Genomic DNA, 14,980 nt, shown 5'->3' on the forward strand with positions numbered 1-14,980 from the left:
TGCTGCTGCTTCTCCTTTTTTTTTTTTTTTTTTTAAATGATCTTACTGCATCTGAGAAATCCTGAAATCCTGGAATACTTTGCTAGTTGTAAGGCAGTGGGTGGCAATTGCTATAAGGAAGTAGACTGAGTTTTTAAAGAAATATGTAGGAACAAGTGGGCTTATTCTAGCTGGCTTTTACCATTGAAAGATTAAGGTAGAAGATTCTGGAGAGACAGTTAAAAAAAAAAAAAAAAAAAAGCCAAGGGCTAAGATTCTGCTAAAGGTCGGCTTTCAGAGTCTGAATACAACAAACTAGTCTAAGGAAGGGTTTATCTAATCTGAATCCTCAACCATTTCATTGTGGGTCACTATCGAATGCTTAATGTTAAGGAATATTGTAACCATTTGTGTTTGTTGTGGTTGTACTATCTCTTATTTATTTTGTGGGTGTATATCACAAGTGCTTGGGGACGTGAGATCTGTTTTTCCAGTGTTCTTATGTCAGTATAACAATTATCTATAAAAGCTACTTAGAAAGATAAAACCAGAAGTGGCCCAAGGAACAAGAATCAAAAAACTCCTCTGAGCTACGGAAAAGACAATGTCCCAAATTTTGATTTTGAAGATCTTTTTGTCTCATTGTAACAGCATCATAGTTTCTGGAGACTGAAACTTTTAAATGTTCAATGAGTGTTTTACATTCCAACTACTGAAGTTCAAATGAACTTCAGTTTTTCATGGCTGATGTGACACGTGTAGCAAGTATGTTTTCGCAAACAATAAGGAGCCAGAGAATTAGAGCTCTTGAGGCAAAATGTGAGAGATATTAGTCTGAAATTGGCAGTGAGACTGCCCTTCACAGTGAGAATATGGATCTTACACCTGGTAGGTGCTTGGTAAATGGTGGTTTTGAAATGAACTGCTGATCTGGGACGGGTAGACTCTGTCGGCGCAGTCAGCCATTTCAAGGGTGTCTTGGTGAATGCTGTGGTATGACCTGACCGACAGGCTACAAGAAGGTACCTCAGTCTTTCCCTTGGTCTCGAGTCGCTACTCCCTCCTGGATGGGGGTGGGGGTGAGTCAATGAAACTAGTAAGTGACTGAATGAGTATAAGAAAGGAATTGGAGTAGCCGGAAAAGTTTTCATGGAGAAGATGTTTCAAGAGCTAGGTTTGAGAGGTGGGTAAGACGAAAGTAGTGTGAGAACTGGAGGAAGAGCAATGAGCTGGGAGGAAGGAAATAGAGAAACTGACACTTGGGGCTGGCCTTGAGTACAGTTCATTGGTGGGATGAGGAGGAGGGTGTTCTGTCCAATAGGGACTATGGAGTAGGGTATATGGGACCAGAAGGTCCTGATGAGGTAGGATGTGTAGGTTGGGGCCAGCTCACAAAGGACAGTGAGGGCTCTATCCATGGGACATTAGAGAATGGTTTACAGGGTTAGAGATGTCATGCCAGCAAGCTTACTAAAGGGTGACAGATGAACTAGAGGGGGAGGGAGTTGGGGGCAGGGATACTCTGTAATGGGGGCAGTTTAGGAACCCGAGAATCTAGGGTTATAGGCCTGGACTTGGGGCACAGCAGTGAGAAGGGAAAGGAAAGGAGTGGTAGGAAAGACATGCCAAAGAAACTAACAAGGCATGGATATTAGGGCTTCTCTCAAATGAGCAAGAGGGTTTTACAAAGTCCTTTCCAAACATTCCATAACCTGGAGCTATAAGAAGCCTTAGAACCCCTTTTAGGAAATCCAGATGGGAATTTAAATGAAGAAAAGCAATAGAACCTGAATCACTTTATGATCCCCACCCCCCAGCTGCCTCAGGACAAAGTCCAGTTTAATCACAGAGTGGTGGATAGGCAATATGCAACCATAGATTATAGGGTAGAAAACCAAAATTATATTGTGGATAATCATACACTATACTCATCTGCTTAGGCAGAAATAACTTTTTTTCCACTTGGCTACTCAGTTGTCTTTACAGAATTGGCCTGTTTTGGTAAAATGTGCACTGTTGACGTGGAACTTTTCAAAGAAATGAAATTGTAAACACAATGGACTTGAAGCACCATCTTAAATCTTTTCTGTAATTAGATGGGATGGCGAGGAATAGGGAAATGAAGTACTGGATCCCTGTCGTTTGCGTCCTCTGTCCTGACTAGTTAACACCAGTTCAGAAGGTTGCCTAACTGCAATTATTTGGCGCCAGGTGACAGAGTAAGTGAAGAGTTGTGTTTATATTCTTAGGTTTATCGAAATTTATATGAGAATTTGCTTAAATTCTTAGCCACAAAAATAGATAGTGAGTGTCCATCAAGGGCACATTGTGATCCTGACATAACAATTATTAGCTTAAAAATGGTAGTCATTCATATCATTGTTATTCTTTCTTATTAATTTTGTAGGTACACAATTGATACCCTAACCATTGATCCTTGATAAAGTTTATGTTCATTTCAGTTCTTCTTTTTAGCTCTTTTGGTTGTGTTACTTGTTGATTGTGACAGCAGTGGCATTTAACTTTGCAAGGACTGCAGGCGTGACAAACACCCCTCCTCCGCCTTAGCCTAAGTGGCTAATACAACTGTTGAGTACAACAGAGTCCTGTCTTGGGTGTCTGGGTCTCACCGCTAGGACTTCCACTTGGAGACCTAATTTCTGGGACATGACTTCTCTTCTCAGGTCTTGGAATCCTCAACTGGAATTTCCAGTTACTTGATTTTTTCAAATTCAGTTCTTCAGAAACAAATTCACTGGGGTGTCTGGCTGGCTTACTTGGTAGAGCATGTGACTCTTGATCTCAGAGTCGTGAGTTTGAGCCCCATGTTTGGGTGTAGGAATTACTTTAAAAAAGAAAAAGAAACAAATTCACCTTCTTTTCACCTTTCTGCCACTAGCTCCATCTCTGATAGTCCCTGTTCCTATCAACGGTATCGTCATCAGCCCTAACCGATTCATCCCTGTCTGCACCTCCATTCACCTACCACACCCTGTAGTCTATCTTTTATGATGCTTCCATATATTCTACATATGGTTTTTCTATCACATCATCCTGGATAGGTCCTCATCCCCCCTCTGTCCCCCAGTTTGGACCAGACAATTTCCAAAGTCCCTCTCAGCTCTGATGTTCTGTGATCCTTTAGGCATGGAGACCATTCTCTGACCCCACTGTTTAGCGATGGGCAGCTTTCAAAGATTTTATCCCAAGGCCCTCAGGAAATATTTCCTGATTGAATCATCAGTCCTTAGCTGATGCCCATTCCTTAACAGTGGGGTCAGAGAACACAACCAGACAGCAGCCAAGGAGGTCACCTAGAAGGTTGCTGTTATGTATTTAGAAGGACAATGCAGTCGGAGCCCCAAAAGGTCGAATTTCAATTGCCAATTATTAGCTATGGGTCCTGAGAAAGTCACTCAGCTTCTATAAGCTTCAGTTTCCTCAACAGTCAAATACAACTAGAGATGCCCTCCTCACAGGCTCATTGTGAACACCAAGTAAGACAACATGGGCTGAATGTTATTTGCCTCATGATTAGTATAACAAATAAATAAAAAGGAAACACAATAACCAGTACTTCAATCCCCACATCATGAGTGACCATTTGGTGTCTCTCTTCCCACTCATAGTAATGGATCCAACCCCCTTTAACTGAAGTGGCAAGCAGAGCAGGAAGCTGCCCAGGGGCTCATGGTGGATAGAGTAACTCTTGAATGTGTATGTGTCTGGGAGCATTTATCTTCTCATTCTTTATAAGCTTAGGGTGAGGCCAGTGGTGATGTGGGAGGGCGAAAAGAAGGCACAGCCTCTAATGGTAGAGATACGATAGACTTTCTGGGAAGTATTTCTCTTCACCTGCCCACCTGCATTATGTCAGCTGAGAATCTGCTCAGCTGGGACATTCATTCTGTGTCACACCAGTGGGTAGAATCCTCAGACGAGACCTCTTTCTCCTTGTGGGCAAGCTGACCAGAGCCACATCACTAGAATTTGTTTAGTGTTTGTACCTTTCAGGATCATCAGCTAAGAAAGCTCAAGGCACTTTACCTCACCCACTCTGGGCATGGTTGTGCCAGGAAAACCCTAAACCAGAGTCCACACATCCAAGGCATCCTCTCTCCTGGATCCAGTGGTTGCCTGCATGCTATGGCTGAACAACTCCCTTCTTTTCATGCAGCTGGCCTCCCAGCGGGCTGTGATACTCTCAACCAGGTGTTCAAGAACCCAACCACGATTACACTGTAGCCAAGCCTCCTACATCAGTGGACTGGAGGAGCCTGGGCTGGTACCAGACGTTTTGGCCACACGTCTACAGATAATCTCTTGATTATCCCCCACGGATGACTAGCCTTGTCTGTTTGGTGGAGAATCTACTCTTTGGTTCATTTTCAAAGAGGATCTTACTATTGCCAAGCCCATGCAGTGACAACAGAAATCTAGGCTTGTCAGAGAATACGAATAAGAAAAATTGAACGGGGGCGCCTGGGTGGTTCAGTCGGTTAAGCGTCTACCTTCAGCTCAGGTCATGATCCCAGGGTCCTGGGATCGAGCCCCACATTGGGCTCCCTGCTCAGTGGGGAGCCTGCTTCTCCCTCTCCCTGCTGCTCCCCCTACTTGTGTGCTCTTTCTCTGTCAAATCAATCAATATTTATTGATCTTTTTTAAAAAAAGAAGAAGAAAAATTGAATGACAGCTTGCTGCAGGGAAACCGAGAGCTCTCTGTGGCTTTTTTAGTAACCCTCTAGAAGCATCCTTCTGCTGTCCTCCCAAAGGCATGACTGCGTCATTTAGATCAGTGCTTCTCCACCGGGGGCACTTTTGCCCTCCAAGGGACAGCCGATGTCACCACTGGGGAGGGGAGTGCTACTGGCACCGAGGAGGTAGACGCCAGGGGTGCTGCTAAACATCCTGCCTTTACAGAGCAGTTCTCCCAGCGAAGAATTACCTGCCCCCAGATTTCACTAGTGCTGCTACTGAGGAATGGATTCAGACCGATAATGAATTCTGTCTGGGACTGGAAGCACTTCTTCATTTGTATGTTCTTACAGAGACGGTATGTAGTCAACGTTCAGAATATATATCTTTGCAATTGATGGGCCTCTGCTCACTGGGCTGATTTTCCTATATCCGGGACGTTTTGGGTGAGGGGTTGCCAAGAGAAGGGCTGGAGGTGCTTGGGCCTGTATTTCAATGAGTTGTTGCTGTTGTTGTTGTTGTTGTTGTTTTAATTTAGCGTCAAACGAAACTAGATCCCACGAACTCTGTGAACCATGGGGTGTACACTGTTCCCTCCTGGGTAGAGAAGTAAGAGGAGGAAAGATCTCCAGACATAAAGTCATCTTGGAATAGTCTCTGTTTCTACCTCTGTAAGCGGACTGGTAAACCATGAGTGGAAACCCTTAGACTTGGGATAGAAAGCAAATTAAGTGATAACATAGCTCTTAGGCAGTCCAAGGGTTTATGGATCTGATCCTATGGCCAAACTCTGCACAGAGATGGGTACACTGTGCTTGTCCTAGAGCAGAATGTGTTGCCCTGAGGTCCATGTGCAGAGCATTATGGGATAAAAGACAGATCAAGGGGTGGAGGGGAGATGATGTGTATCTGTCCACCCTTTAACGTCTTCTCGGTCCCATGTGAAGATCCTGCTGTGCAGCACGGATCGGAATAGCTCTGCCGTCACCTGGGATAGTTTCTCCGGCTGCTGCAGTAATCCCCCTTTCTTGCCTGGTCTCTCCCTGGGGCCACTGGTATAGGTTTTGTGAAACTGATAGATGGTTGTTGAGGAGGCAGCTTTTCTTTAAAAGACTTTATGCCAGCCCTATTATGAAGCAAGCCTATATCCAGCCTCCCATGACTCTTTAGGTTGGTGTCGATTTAATCTAGAGGTGAGTAGGTTGCCCGATTCTCTCACACTATTGGGAACGGTGAGAGGATATGTATGCGAGGGACCCAGGCTGGCGTGGGGCTGCTGTATGTGGTAATGTCAGATGCTCAAGGCTCCTGGGGGACCCTACATCCTGCTTCGGAGCCAAAGGGGCGACGATGCTCTTGCCCCCTGTAGATGGGACCTGAGAAAGGGTCCCAAGGATGGGACCAAGGAAACCACCTGAGTCAGCTTAACCAGACTCTGCCTCTGTAGGATAGTGGTCAGAGGGGCTGCCACAGTCTCCCCATCAGACACATCGTGTCTCTTGCTTTGTGATTCACATCTGTCAGCCCCCCTTAAATCTCACTGACCTGGGGTCATTCTGCTTCTTCCACATGATCCTGTGTCTCTCTATTAGCTCAGGGTTGTTGGTGTCTAAGCCTCAGGGACAGCTTTAGCTTTCTCATTGCACACACTCGCTGGGCTTCCTGGGCCCACAGGGACCAGCACACGGTCAGAGGTTCAGAGGATGGCACACCTGTTGCTCCAGAAAGGGGCCCCACCTGCTGATTGGGTAGAATTCCAGCCGCCGTGTGAATCTTGTCTCCAGATCAGGGGAGCGGTGAACCCTGAAGTGGGACTCTGGCTTGCAGGCTCCCTGGTCCAGGGGCCTCAAGGCTCCCAGCACGTTGTAGGGCAGTGGTTTCTGATCCAGGCTCTGATGCTGGAGCGCGCACGACTTGCAGTGCAAACCCTCTCTTGGGGAGCTGTACCTCAGGTCCGTAGCTTCTGCTGTGCACGAGCCTCCCTGGTGGCTCGTGTGTTCTCATACCCAGTTCTACACATGTCCATGAGCAGGCTAGTCTTCCTTCCCAGCCTGTACCCTGTTCTCCCACTGAGGGCTGGCAGCTCCCACGAAGCTCCTCCTGGGTTGGACCCCCATCCTCCTGCCAGTCCTACCTCACCTCCCTCTTGAAAGGGCATCTGTGGGCAGCTCCACCAGCAGGCTTATTTTTGACTTGATGTTTTTACAACCCTTTAACAGCATTCTGGTCTAGACCCCCAAATAGGCCATGTTCCCCAGTTCAGCGTGGCTGTTTCAGTGATCACTTCAAAACCAGACAAGGAAGCAGCTTAAGGAGCACGTTGCTTCTCCTCGATGAGCCACACTTCTCTGGTGTGGCCACTTTGCTGGGAAAGGACCGCACTACCCCAGGGGCGTCCTTGTCTCCCACAAACTAGCTCTCAATTTTATCCCTTCCTAACATGGAGGGAACGTGCAACAGAAAGCCCTGAGCTCCGGAGGTGGGTGGCCATGCAGCCACCCAGGCCCCATTCTCCCAGAGCCCCAGGCTTGGTTTAACGCTCTGCTCTTGCAGTCCTATAAGTCTTAATAATTTTGACCAAGGGATCCTGCATTTTCATTTTACACTGGCCCCCAGAAATGCTGAAGCCAGTGCTGGCCATAGGTCCCCTGAGCCTGCTCCCCCTGCTCTCTGTAAGGACACACATCATCAGTGCAGAAGCTCCCACCCAGATCACAGAGGTCTCCTGGCAAGGACCTGAGAGGCCATCTCTTTTGCTCCTTTATTTTGGAGGCAAGAAAGCTGAGGCCCAGAGACGTGAAGTCACGATCCAAGCTCACAACAGCAGAGCCCACTCCAGGACCATATCTCCCTGTTTGCCTGTGAGGAGAAGGGAGAGCGCCCACCCACCCCACCCCTTTATTAGCCCGGTGTCCACCCCCCTTTATTAACCCTCTGTCATGTACTGGCCAATAAAGCTTAGTCTAGCTTAGTCTGTATTCTATATTTTCCCTAAGCATTTTTTTTTTTTAAACTAAAAGGCAACTAATTCACTGGTGAGAAACCCCAGTGAAGTCCCGCAGAACCATGCCTGTCAGGATTTCAAGCTTGTACGTGTTTCCTGGTCCAGACTTGAATTCCATGCTGACCCAGCACATCTGGTATCTACAGATACATAATTTTCAAAGAACGCTCCCACAATAGTTTATGTCATCTGAGAGCGAGTTGTAATTATAAAGAGAAGAGTTGGTCTTACACATAGAGCACAGAGGACCCATGTGGTATAATTGAAGAAGTGCTTGGAAAGGTGTTTTTGTTGTACTGGAAAGAAGATGATCTTTGAAATCAGGCAGGCCTGGGTTTGAACGCTTCTCTGCACTTCCTAGCTCATGGTCTTTGAGAAGGTCACTTAATCACTTTTCACCTCAGCTTTTCCATCTGGAAAGTAATGTCCTCTATCATTATAATAATATATAACATAATAGGGGTGTTGCAACAGTGAATGTGTTAGAGAGGAAGAGCTCAATGGATGCTTCCTTCCCCCACATCCCACCCGGCTGGGGCTGTCCCCCAAATTGTGTCATTAGAAAGGCATCCACGTGGGATAAGGCAGTGTGTCTCAGAGTCTTGGCTCAAAATTAAACCTCACTAAGCATAATAGGTTAAGGCATTAAAGCACTATCTGTCCCCAGCACCCCTGCGGGCTGGAGGGCTGATGGCTGGGCTCTTCTCTCCCACACAGAGGTAGCTCAAACAACAGTTGTTGGCTGAGACGATGGAACACTGTTCAGGAAGGAACTGGTGATAAGAAGGAGGGAACGGTCGGAGGAGGGAGACCATAGCTAAGCAAAGGGAGTTGGGGGTGAGCGGCTGTGGCTAGGGGTGCTCCCTGGAGGGTGGTGACCTGAGCTCAAAGGTGAAAAGAAGTGTCCTCCCCGTTGAATTTGTTGTTGTTGTTGACTTTTTAACTTCACTGGGTTCAAAGTGTAAAAAGCTGCAAGTAGAAGAATAATCTCTTAAGCACTAAAGCCTCGTGATGTCCACAGCAGATCCCTGCAAGGAAGGAAGCAGGCACTTTATTCTAGTGCAAATCACTATGACAGAATAACATACAAACATGAGAAATACACTTCCAAAAAGAAAAGGCCAAATGTAATACCAAATCCTTGGAAAACTGGGGCCTCGAAGTCTATGTGACCATTTTGCCTTTTAAACTGTCTTTACAGCCTTTTCAGGGTCAAAGTCCTTTTTTTTATTTTATTTTTTCACAATAGAAGGTCTTTTCATTTCTTATCATCTCCACATTCAAAAATGTTCACATTTGCAAACCAGTCACAGATGACTGGACCTAATATACCTGACGAAAGCCAAAAACAACCTTTTTACGTGATTAAAACGAGCAATTTGGGCAAATACCTCCAAATAAAATGGGGGAAATCTGCTTTGAAACTGCTAATGACCATTTTGTGAGGACGAGGCTCCCTTTGCGGTGACGCACACCTTCTGCAGCTGGATGAAGGTCGCTGCAAGCGTCCTGAGTGTCCTGAAGGCTGCTGACTTGCACGCTTTGAAATGGTTGAAATGGTGAATTTTACATTAAGTGTATTTTACCACAATAAAAAAATTGATAATGAAATTATTTTCCATACTTACTATAAAATATTATCTTTCAGGGACCCATGATCATATTTTTATTTGACCAATTAGATATTATTTCAAAGTGTTTTTTAATATATTATTAATAAGCACTTCTGGATGGTTTTTAAGAATTGCAATGCTTTTTTTTCCACTTCCATCCCTACCCCTGATATTCCCCAATATCTCTTTTTACTCAGATATCAGTGAAATGAGCCTGAGTCTAATTTTTTCAAGGAATTGGAAATACTGTTCTCAAAATCACACTTTACTCCTTGAAAATATCTTTGCTCTTAGCTATTGAAATGGATGCCCAGAGAAGTGGGTGACAATATTATATTGTACCATGTAGACATAGGCAAGACTCATTTTCTTTTTTCCCATCAAGGTTAATCTTTAAAGGAACAAGCTCAAATTCTTAAAAACACATTCCTTCTCTAGAATCACGTAGACTTACGTTTTCGGCATTTTCCAAAACAAGATTAGAATTACATATCAGGTCGCCTTACAAATTTGTTGTTTGGGAGTCATCAGTCCCACATGGTAATTTTCATGCTGGTGGAGGAGAGACCGTGAACATAGCAAAACTTCTGCCGTGTGCACCGTGTTAGAACCAAGAGTATACCGAAGCTGAGCACAGTGTCAGGATTAAATAACATGACGTCTGGGGACTCTACCAAACCAACAGTCTGTCATCTGTGGATACAGGAGCCTCCTGGAACTTTTTTGGGTTTTGCAATTTGCTTGTGTATCGATCGTTTTGGGGAAGAGATTTCCCTTTACCCAAGCCCGTCTCTGCTGCATGACTGGCTGAGCACAGAGACCAGCAAGGTTGCCACGGTGCCCAGAGGAAGGAAAGGGCTGCCTCCCTGCAGGCCCCGCAAATCAGGTAGGGGGAAGAGCTGTGACAGATTCTACTGTCACACCAAGTGGCAAATCTTCTAAGATCTTCTTAAGTTTAGCATATTTTCTTTGCCATCTCATCAGTCTCGGGATGCCGCGTCCCACGCCTAGCTGCCTCTGATAGGGTAAAGCGTGCCAGATTTTTTTTTTTTTTAAAGGATTCAGGGTATTAGTAGGATCATCCCTACTCCTGTTTGTGCCAAGTCAGCCCAGTTTGTGTCTGCTTATAACCCAGATCAGCACTTCAGACGTGCCAAAGACGACCACAAAGTACTTGCAGATCTTGGTAGGAAAAAAAAGGAAAGAAATGGTAGAGTGTTTGGAGAAACTTGCAAGTTACTTTCTCTGGTTAATGGGTGGTTAAGAACCCTGACAGTGAGATGCTTGCAGGTAGGGGCACGCAGTCCTCCACTGCAGGGCTCCCAGGTGGTCTCTCTGACTAGGGTGCTGAGAAGGGACCCATGGCGACATGGTGCTCCGGGCTCTCTCCATGAGTCCAGCCACTCTGCTGCTCAACATGTCCCAGACCCCAGAGGGCACCCCAACCACGTTCCCGCCCTCCCCTCACCTGCCTGCACTACTCTCTCCCCATTCTCCTACCATCTGTCTCTTCCTCTTTGTTCTCTGCCCCTCCCTAAAGACAGAAAAAGGCCCCTAGGAGCCCGCGCTCCCCTTTGGCAACAAGTCAGCTCTTGGGGCCAGCAGCAGGGCAGTAGTGGGGCACAAGTGTCCCCAGTAAAACTGCTTGGTTGATAGGGGGATTGGATGTCTTCTCCAGGGACGGAGAGACAGAAGTGCCCAAAGAGGCACTGCTGAAGCCCACCACCTGCCCGGGGGACGGGTCAGGCTGCAACAAGCCAGTGCAGGTTATCCAGGGGCGGGTGGGTGCAAGGGCTCTGGACTCAAAAGCCCTGGTTTTGAACCCCAGCTGTCATTTACTAAGTGTAGGACCTGGGGCAAATTACTTAACTTCTCTGAGCAAAAACTGAGATCATCACAGCAATGTGAGTATACAATGTACATGTGAGTACACTACAGATCTAGACACTCAGAAGTAATTAAGATGATCCATTTTGTGTCATGTGGTTATTTTTTTTATCACAATGAACAATGAGGATAATAGAAGGACCTACCTCACAGGGTTGTGAGAGTTAACTGAGGTAATGCGTGCAAAGCACCTGGCACATAATACATGCTCACTAAACGCTGGCTTCTGTTGTTGCTGTCGATTATCCGAGTGACCACCGGCACAGCTTCCTGGCCTTGGACTGTAACCGTGGCTTGTGGCCTGTGGCACAAGAAGGTAGAACAATCCCTGCCATGGAAAACCTGAGCTTCTGGCAGGAGCCTCGAGCCGTGTGTGGAAAGGGAAAGAACAGGGTGTGATGGAAAGAACCGGGGAATCTTTAGCTAATCAATCTTGGGGCAATGGCAACATTTCTCTAGAACTTAGTTTCCTCCCTTATAACAAGGGGGGATTGACCCAGGATATTCCTAAAGTCTCTCCCGCTGCCAAATATCTGTGACTACCTTAATGACAGGCAAACCTAGGAGTTGGGTTTCCAAGCTGTGTGGTCTGAGACAAGCTTCATGATCTCTCTGGGCCTGGGGATCTACATCTGTGAAATGGGGCAGGGGTGCTAACTCAGCCTCAGGAGGCTTCCTCCACCATGGAAGGGGCTTTCAGAACTTCCGTGCCATCTCCAGCAAGAGCTCACTTTCTAGAAGGAAGAAGCCCCCTCAGCTGCTGAATTTGCAAATCTAAATATAGCACCAGTGATGCCACAGGAAGGAGGGGCATGAGGAAGCTGAGCAGGGCTGGGAGAGGCTGTGGAGAGGCAGAGGGGGAGCCCAGATTGGACAGGCTCTGCCGCACGCAAATAGCAGAAGAGTCAAGAAAAAGTGGCATTCTGTTTCAAAATGATGGTTTGTAATCAGAGATTTGAGCTTTGAGACAGAAATTATCCAAAAGAAAGATACTTCGTGTGAATCAGAGAATCCCCCAGTCCTCTGGTTTCACATAAGTCAGAAGGTTTTTGTCACTCGATTAGGGGGGCAGAAGGGACCTCTTCCCTGCATTCCCAGAGGGAAGGATTTGTGTTCAGGTTCGTTAGCTCTGTCCTGCACGTGCCTTTCTCTGTGTGTATTTGCCGAGTACTTGTGGACTGAAGAAAACAAATACAGGTCTTGTATAAAAACAAAAAACAAGCCATTAAACTGTAAGAGTGACCCTCCCCCATCAGTAAATGAAGGTAAATAGTATTTTAAGATAATATTTTAAAAATCAAAATTAAGGACCAAAAACAAAAAAAAGTTCATGATGAACAATATGTTAACAATTTAAATGAAGACAGGACCAGTATTGCCAATTTATTTTGCCTCAGGCCCCAGGACAGTCCACCTTGTAGTCATCAGTTCTTTCTTCTGCCCAGGTGAGGCCCTAAAGGGCATCTTGATGTTATCCCTCCAGTATCCCCCTACCTTGGGCTGGGCTTTCCTACTGGTCTTCCGGCTACCAGTGTCCCCAGGCCGAGGCCCTCCTCCATTCTTCCCCGCTAATCAGGACCCAACTTTGAGGAAGGGTTTTCACGGGTTTCCTGCTGCCTATAACCCATCTCCTTGGCCCGACTAACAAGGCCCTTGACTCCCTGTCCCCATCCTCCAGCCTCATTTTCGACTACACCCTTCCCCAACACCCCATATCCTGCTACTCTCAGCTTTTCACCAGACCCCAAACATCACAGCCAATTTCATGTCTCAGCCTTTGCCGTTGCGGTTCCTGCACACGGCTGCTGTTCCTCACTCTTCTGCTTGGTGGATTTCTGTTTTCCCAGCAGGATCCAGCTCCCAGGACACTTCATTTTCAAACCTCAAGTCAGCCACTCCCTTCTAAGGGTCTCACAGCCCTCTGATCCGCCCCGTGCCCAGCAAAGAATACTTTCTATTTTTACGTGTCTGTATCATATGAATTTATAGAGATCTGCCTGTATTCCTTCCATAAACTGAAGAAACAAAACTATTTTGAGTTTAGGAAAGAAAGTTTAAGCTACAGCATAGAAAAGATGTCCCCATGAACCAGATCACAGTTCAGAAGTGGCAGTTAGCACTGGAGATGAAATGACCAATCCGTAGGTAGGGCTGCTGGAAGTGTTATAAATCCAGGGTAGACAGAAGTAGAATGCAGAGCCGAGGAAGACCTGAGCGTCCCTGTAATCCAGTCTTCTCAGTTTACAAGAGAAAATGAGGCCCTTAGTGACAGCAAGAACTGCTCAGATGGTCAGAGCCAGGAAGCAGTGGAGATTAGAGTAGAATCTACCTCTCTGGACTCCAGTCCTAAAGTGGCCTCCTTCCTGTGCCCGAGAAATTATCTGGAAGAGGGAAGGAGCCACTTAAGCTGGGCCTTGGGCTGAGGGGATGGAATGAGAACAATTGTGGGTTCATAGCAGTGGGTTAATTATGTCTAAAAATGTCTGGTTGGGTCCAAATTCTGAAGGCCTTTGAATGCCAAGCAAATGAGTTTGTACTTTATCATGCGGGAAACGGGGAGACCTTGAAGACTCTTCATTCGTGGGGTGGCACGATGAAGAGGGGTAGTGCAAGAAAATGCATTTGGAGGAGGGGAGAGATGGAAGGAGGGAGACCAGAGGGGCGGCCACACACCTTGTCCATTGCCCGCCAGATCACAATGGCTGTGACAGCAGGAGCGGGAACGAGGAGACAGAGACAGGTAAGGTCATCTAGAGGTGAACTGCCACAAGTGATGACAGGAGACGAAGAGTCAGACAGAAAGAAAGGGTCCAAAAAAAGCCCAGAGGTTTCAAGCCTGAAAATCCAAGGGTACCAGATTCTAAATTCTGTTGTCTTCTTATTCTCTTCCTTATCAGAGGTCTTCAACTTTCTATAATATGCTTGTGTTGAAATTTTAACAGCAAAAATAAAATATACTATAGAAATGATGAGTAGCATCCTAAAAAGAATTCCAGAGTCAATAATAGGAGATCATTTAAACACCTAAGAAAGGAGAAAGTCAGATAAAGGATCAGCAGACCTGGTGATGATCGTTATGTTTTTAAAAATTCGTTCATCGTGTAAAGTAGTTAAGAGAACAGATGACTTCTTCACTTCTATATATATACCAAGGAAAATGTTAGAGAGATTGCTACTCCAGAATGATCTTAGGAACATATATGTTGGAGGTACTGGCCAGATGTGAGAATACAGATGTTCTAAGGTACCAAACCAAGTAGATGTAGGTAATTCACAGGAAAGAGCCGGCTGTCAGGGGGGTTCCAGGAGCTCAGAGTGAAAAGGCAGGATTATTCGGGAGACAGCGTGGAGCTGCTGCAGGCTCTTGAGGAGGGTGTGGCCTGGTGCAAGCTGGGGTTTAGGAACAGGAGTGGAGAAGGGCCCTGACAAGCCCTCACCCACAGAGGACCAGCCCCACGGATCCCGAAAAGATAAAACTCCAGCCCCGACCTTGGTTCAGATTTGGGGAGGAAGAAGAAGGAAGGATTTATCTGCTCTTTTGTTTGCAAAGGCTCTCTTTCGTCTGAGACCCTCTTTAATCCATTCCTAAATCCAGATTAAACAAGGATTTTCTCTGATTAACACTGCTTTGCATTCCACCTTTCCTGGAAAGATCAAAGTGCAAAACCCCTCTAAAACCTGCCTTTCACTGTCCTCTGTGAATGCATCAAGGAGCTAAAAGGAAAGCAAAATGTTCTCTGATCCTTCTATTTTATTTCTACTAAATTTCAAAAAATACACTTCTTGCAGATAATACCATCTT

General features: G+C 46.1%; 1 protein-coding gene across 9 annotated transcripts in view; it reads left to right on the forward strand.

Moving 5' to 3' along the window:
* Nucleotides 1-14,980, forward strand: part of BLNK (B cell linker) — a 105,866-nt gene that overhangs the window by 31,288 nt on the left and 59,598 nt on the right. The window contains exon 1 of one of the 9 annotated variants that reach the window (XM_045784989.2): nucleotides 19-1,001. The exons of the other annotated variants lie outside the window; for them this stretch is intronic. The gene's annotated coding sequence lies outside the window, so the exon portion shown is untranslated. Of the gene's footprint in view, nucleotides 1-18; nucleotides 1,002-14,980 lie in introns of those variants that run through there. 9 annotated transcript variants of the gene reach the window in all.

The sequence above is a fragment of the Ursus americanus genome, chromosome 6 (genome assembly GCF_024610735.1).
Source record: "Ursus americanus isolate L20-20 chromosome 6, mUrsAme1.1.p, whole genome shotgun sequence".
Classification (NCBI taxonomy): Eukaryota; Metazoa; Chordata; class Mammalia; order Carnivora; family Ursidae; genus Ursus; species Ursus americanus.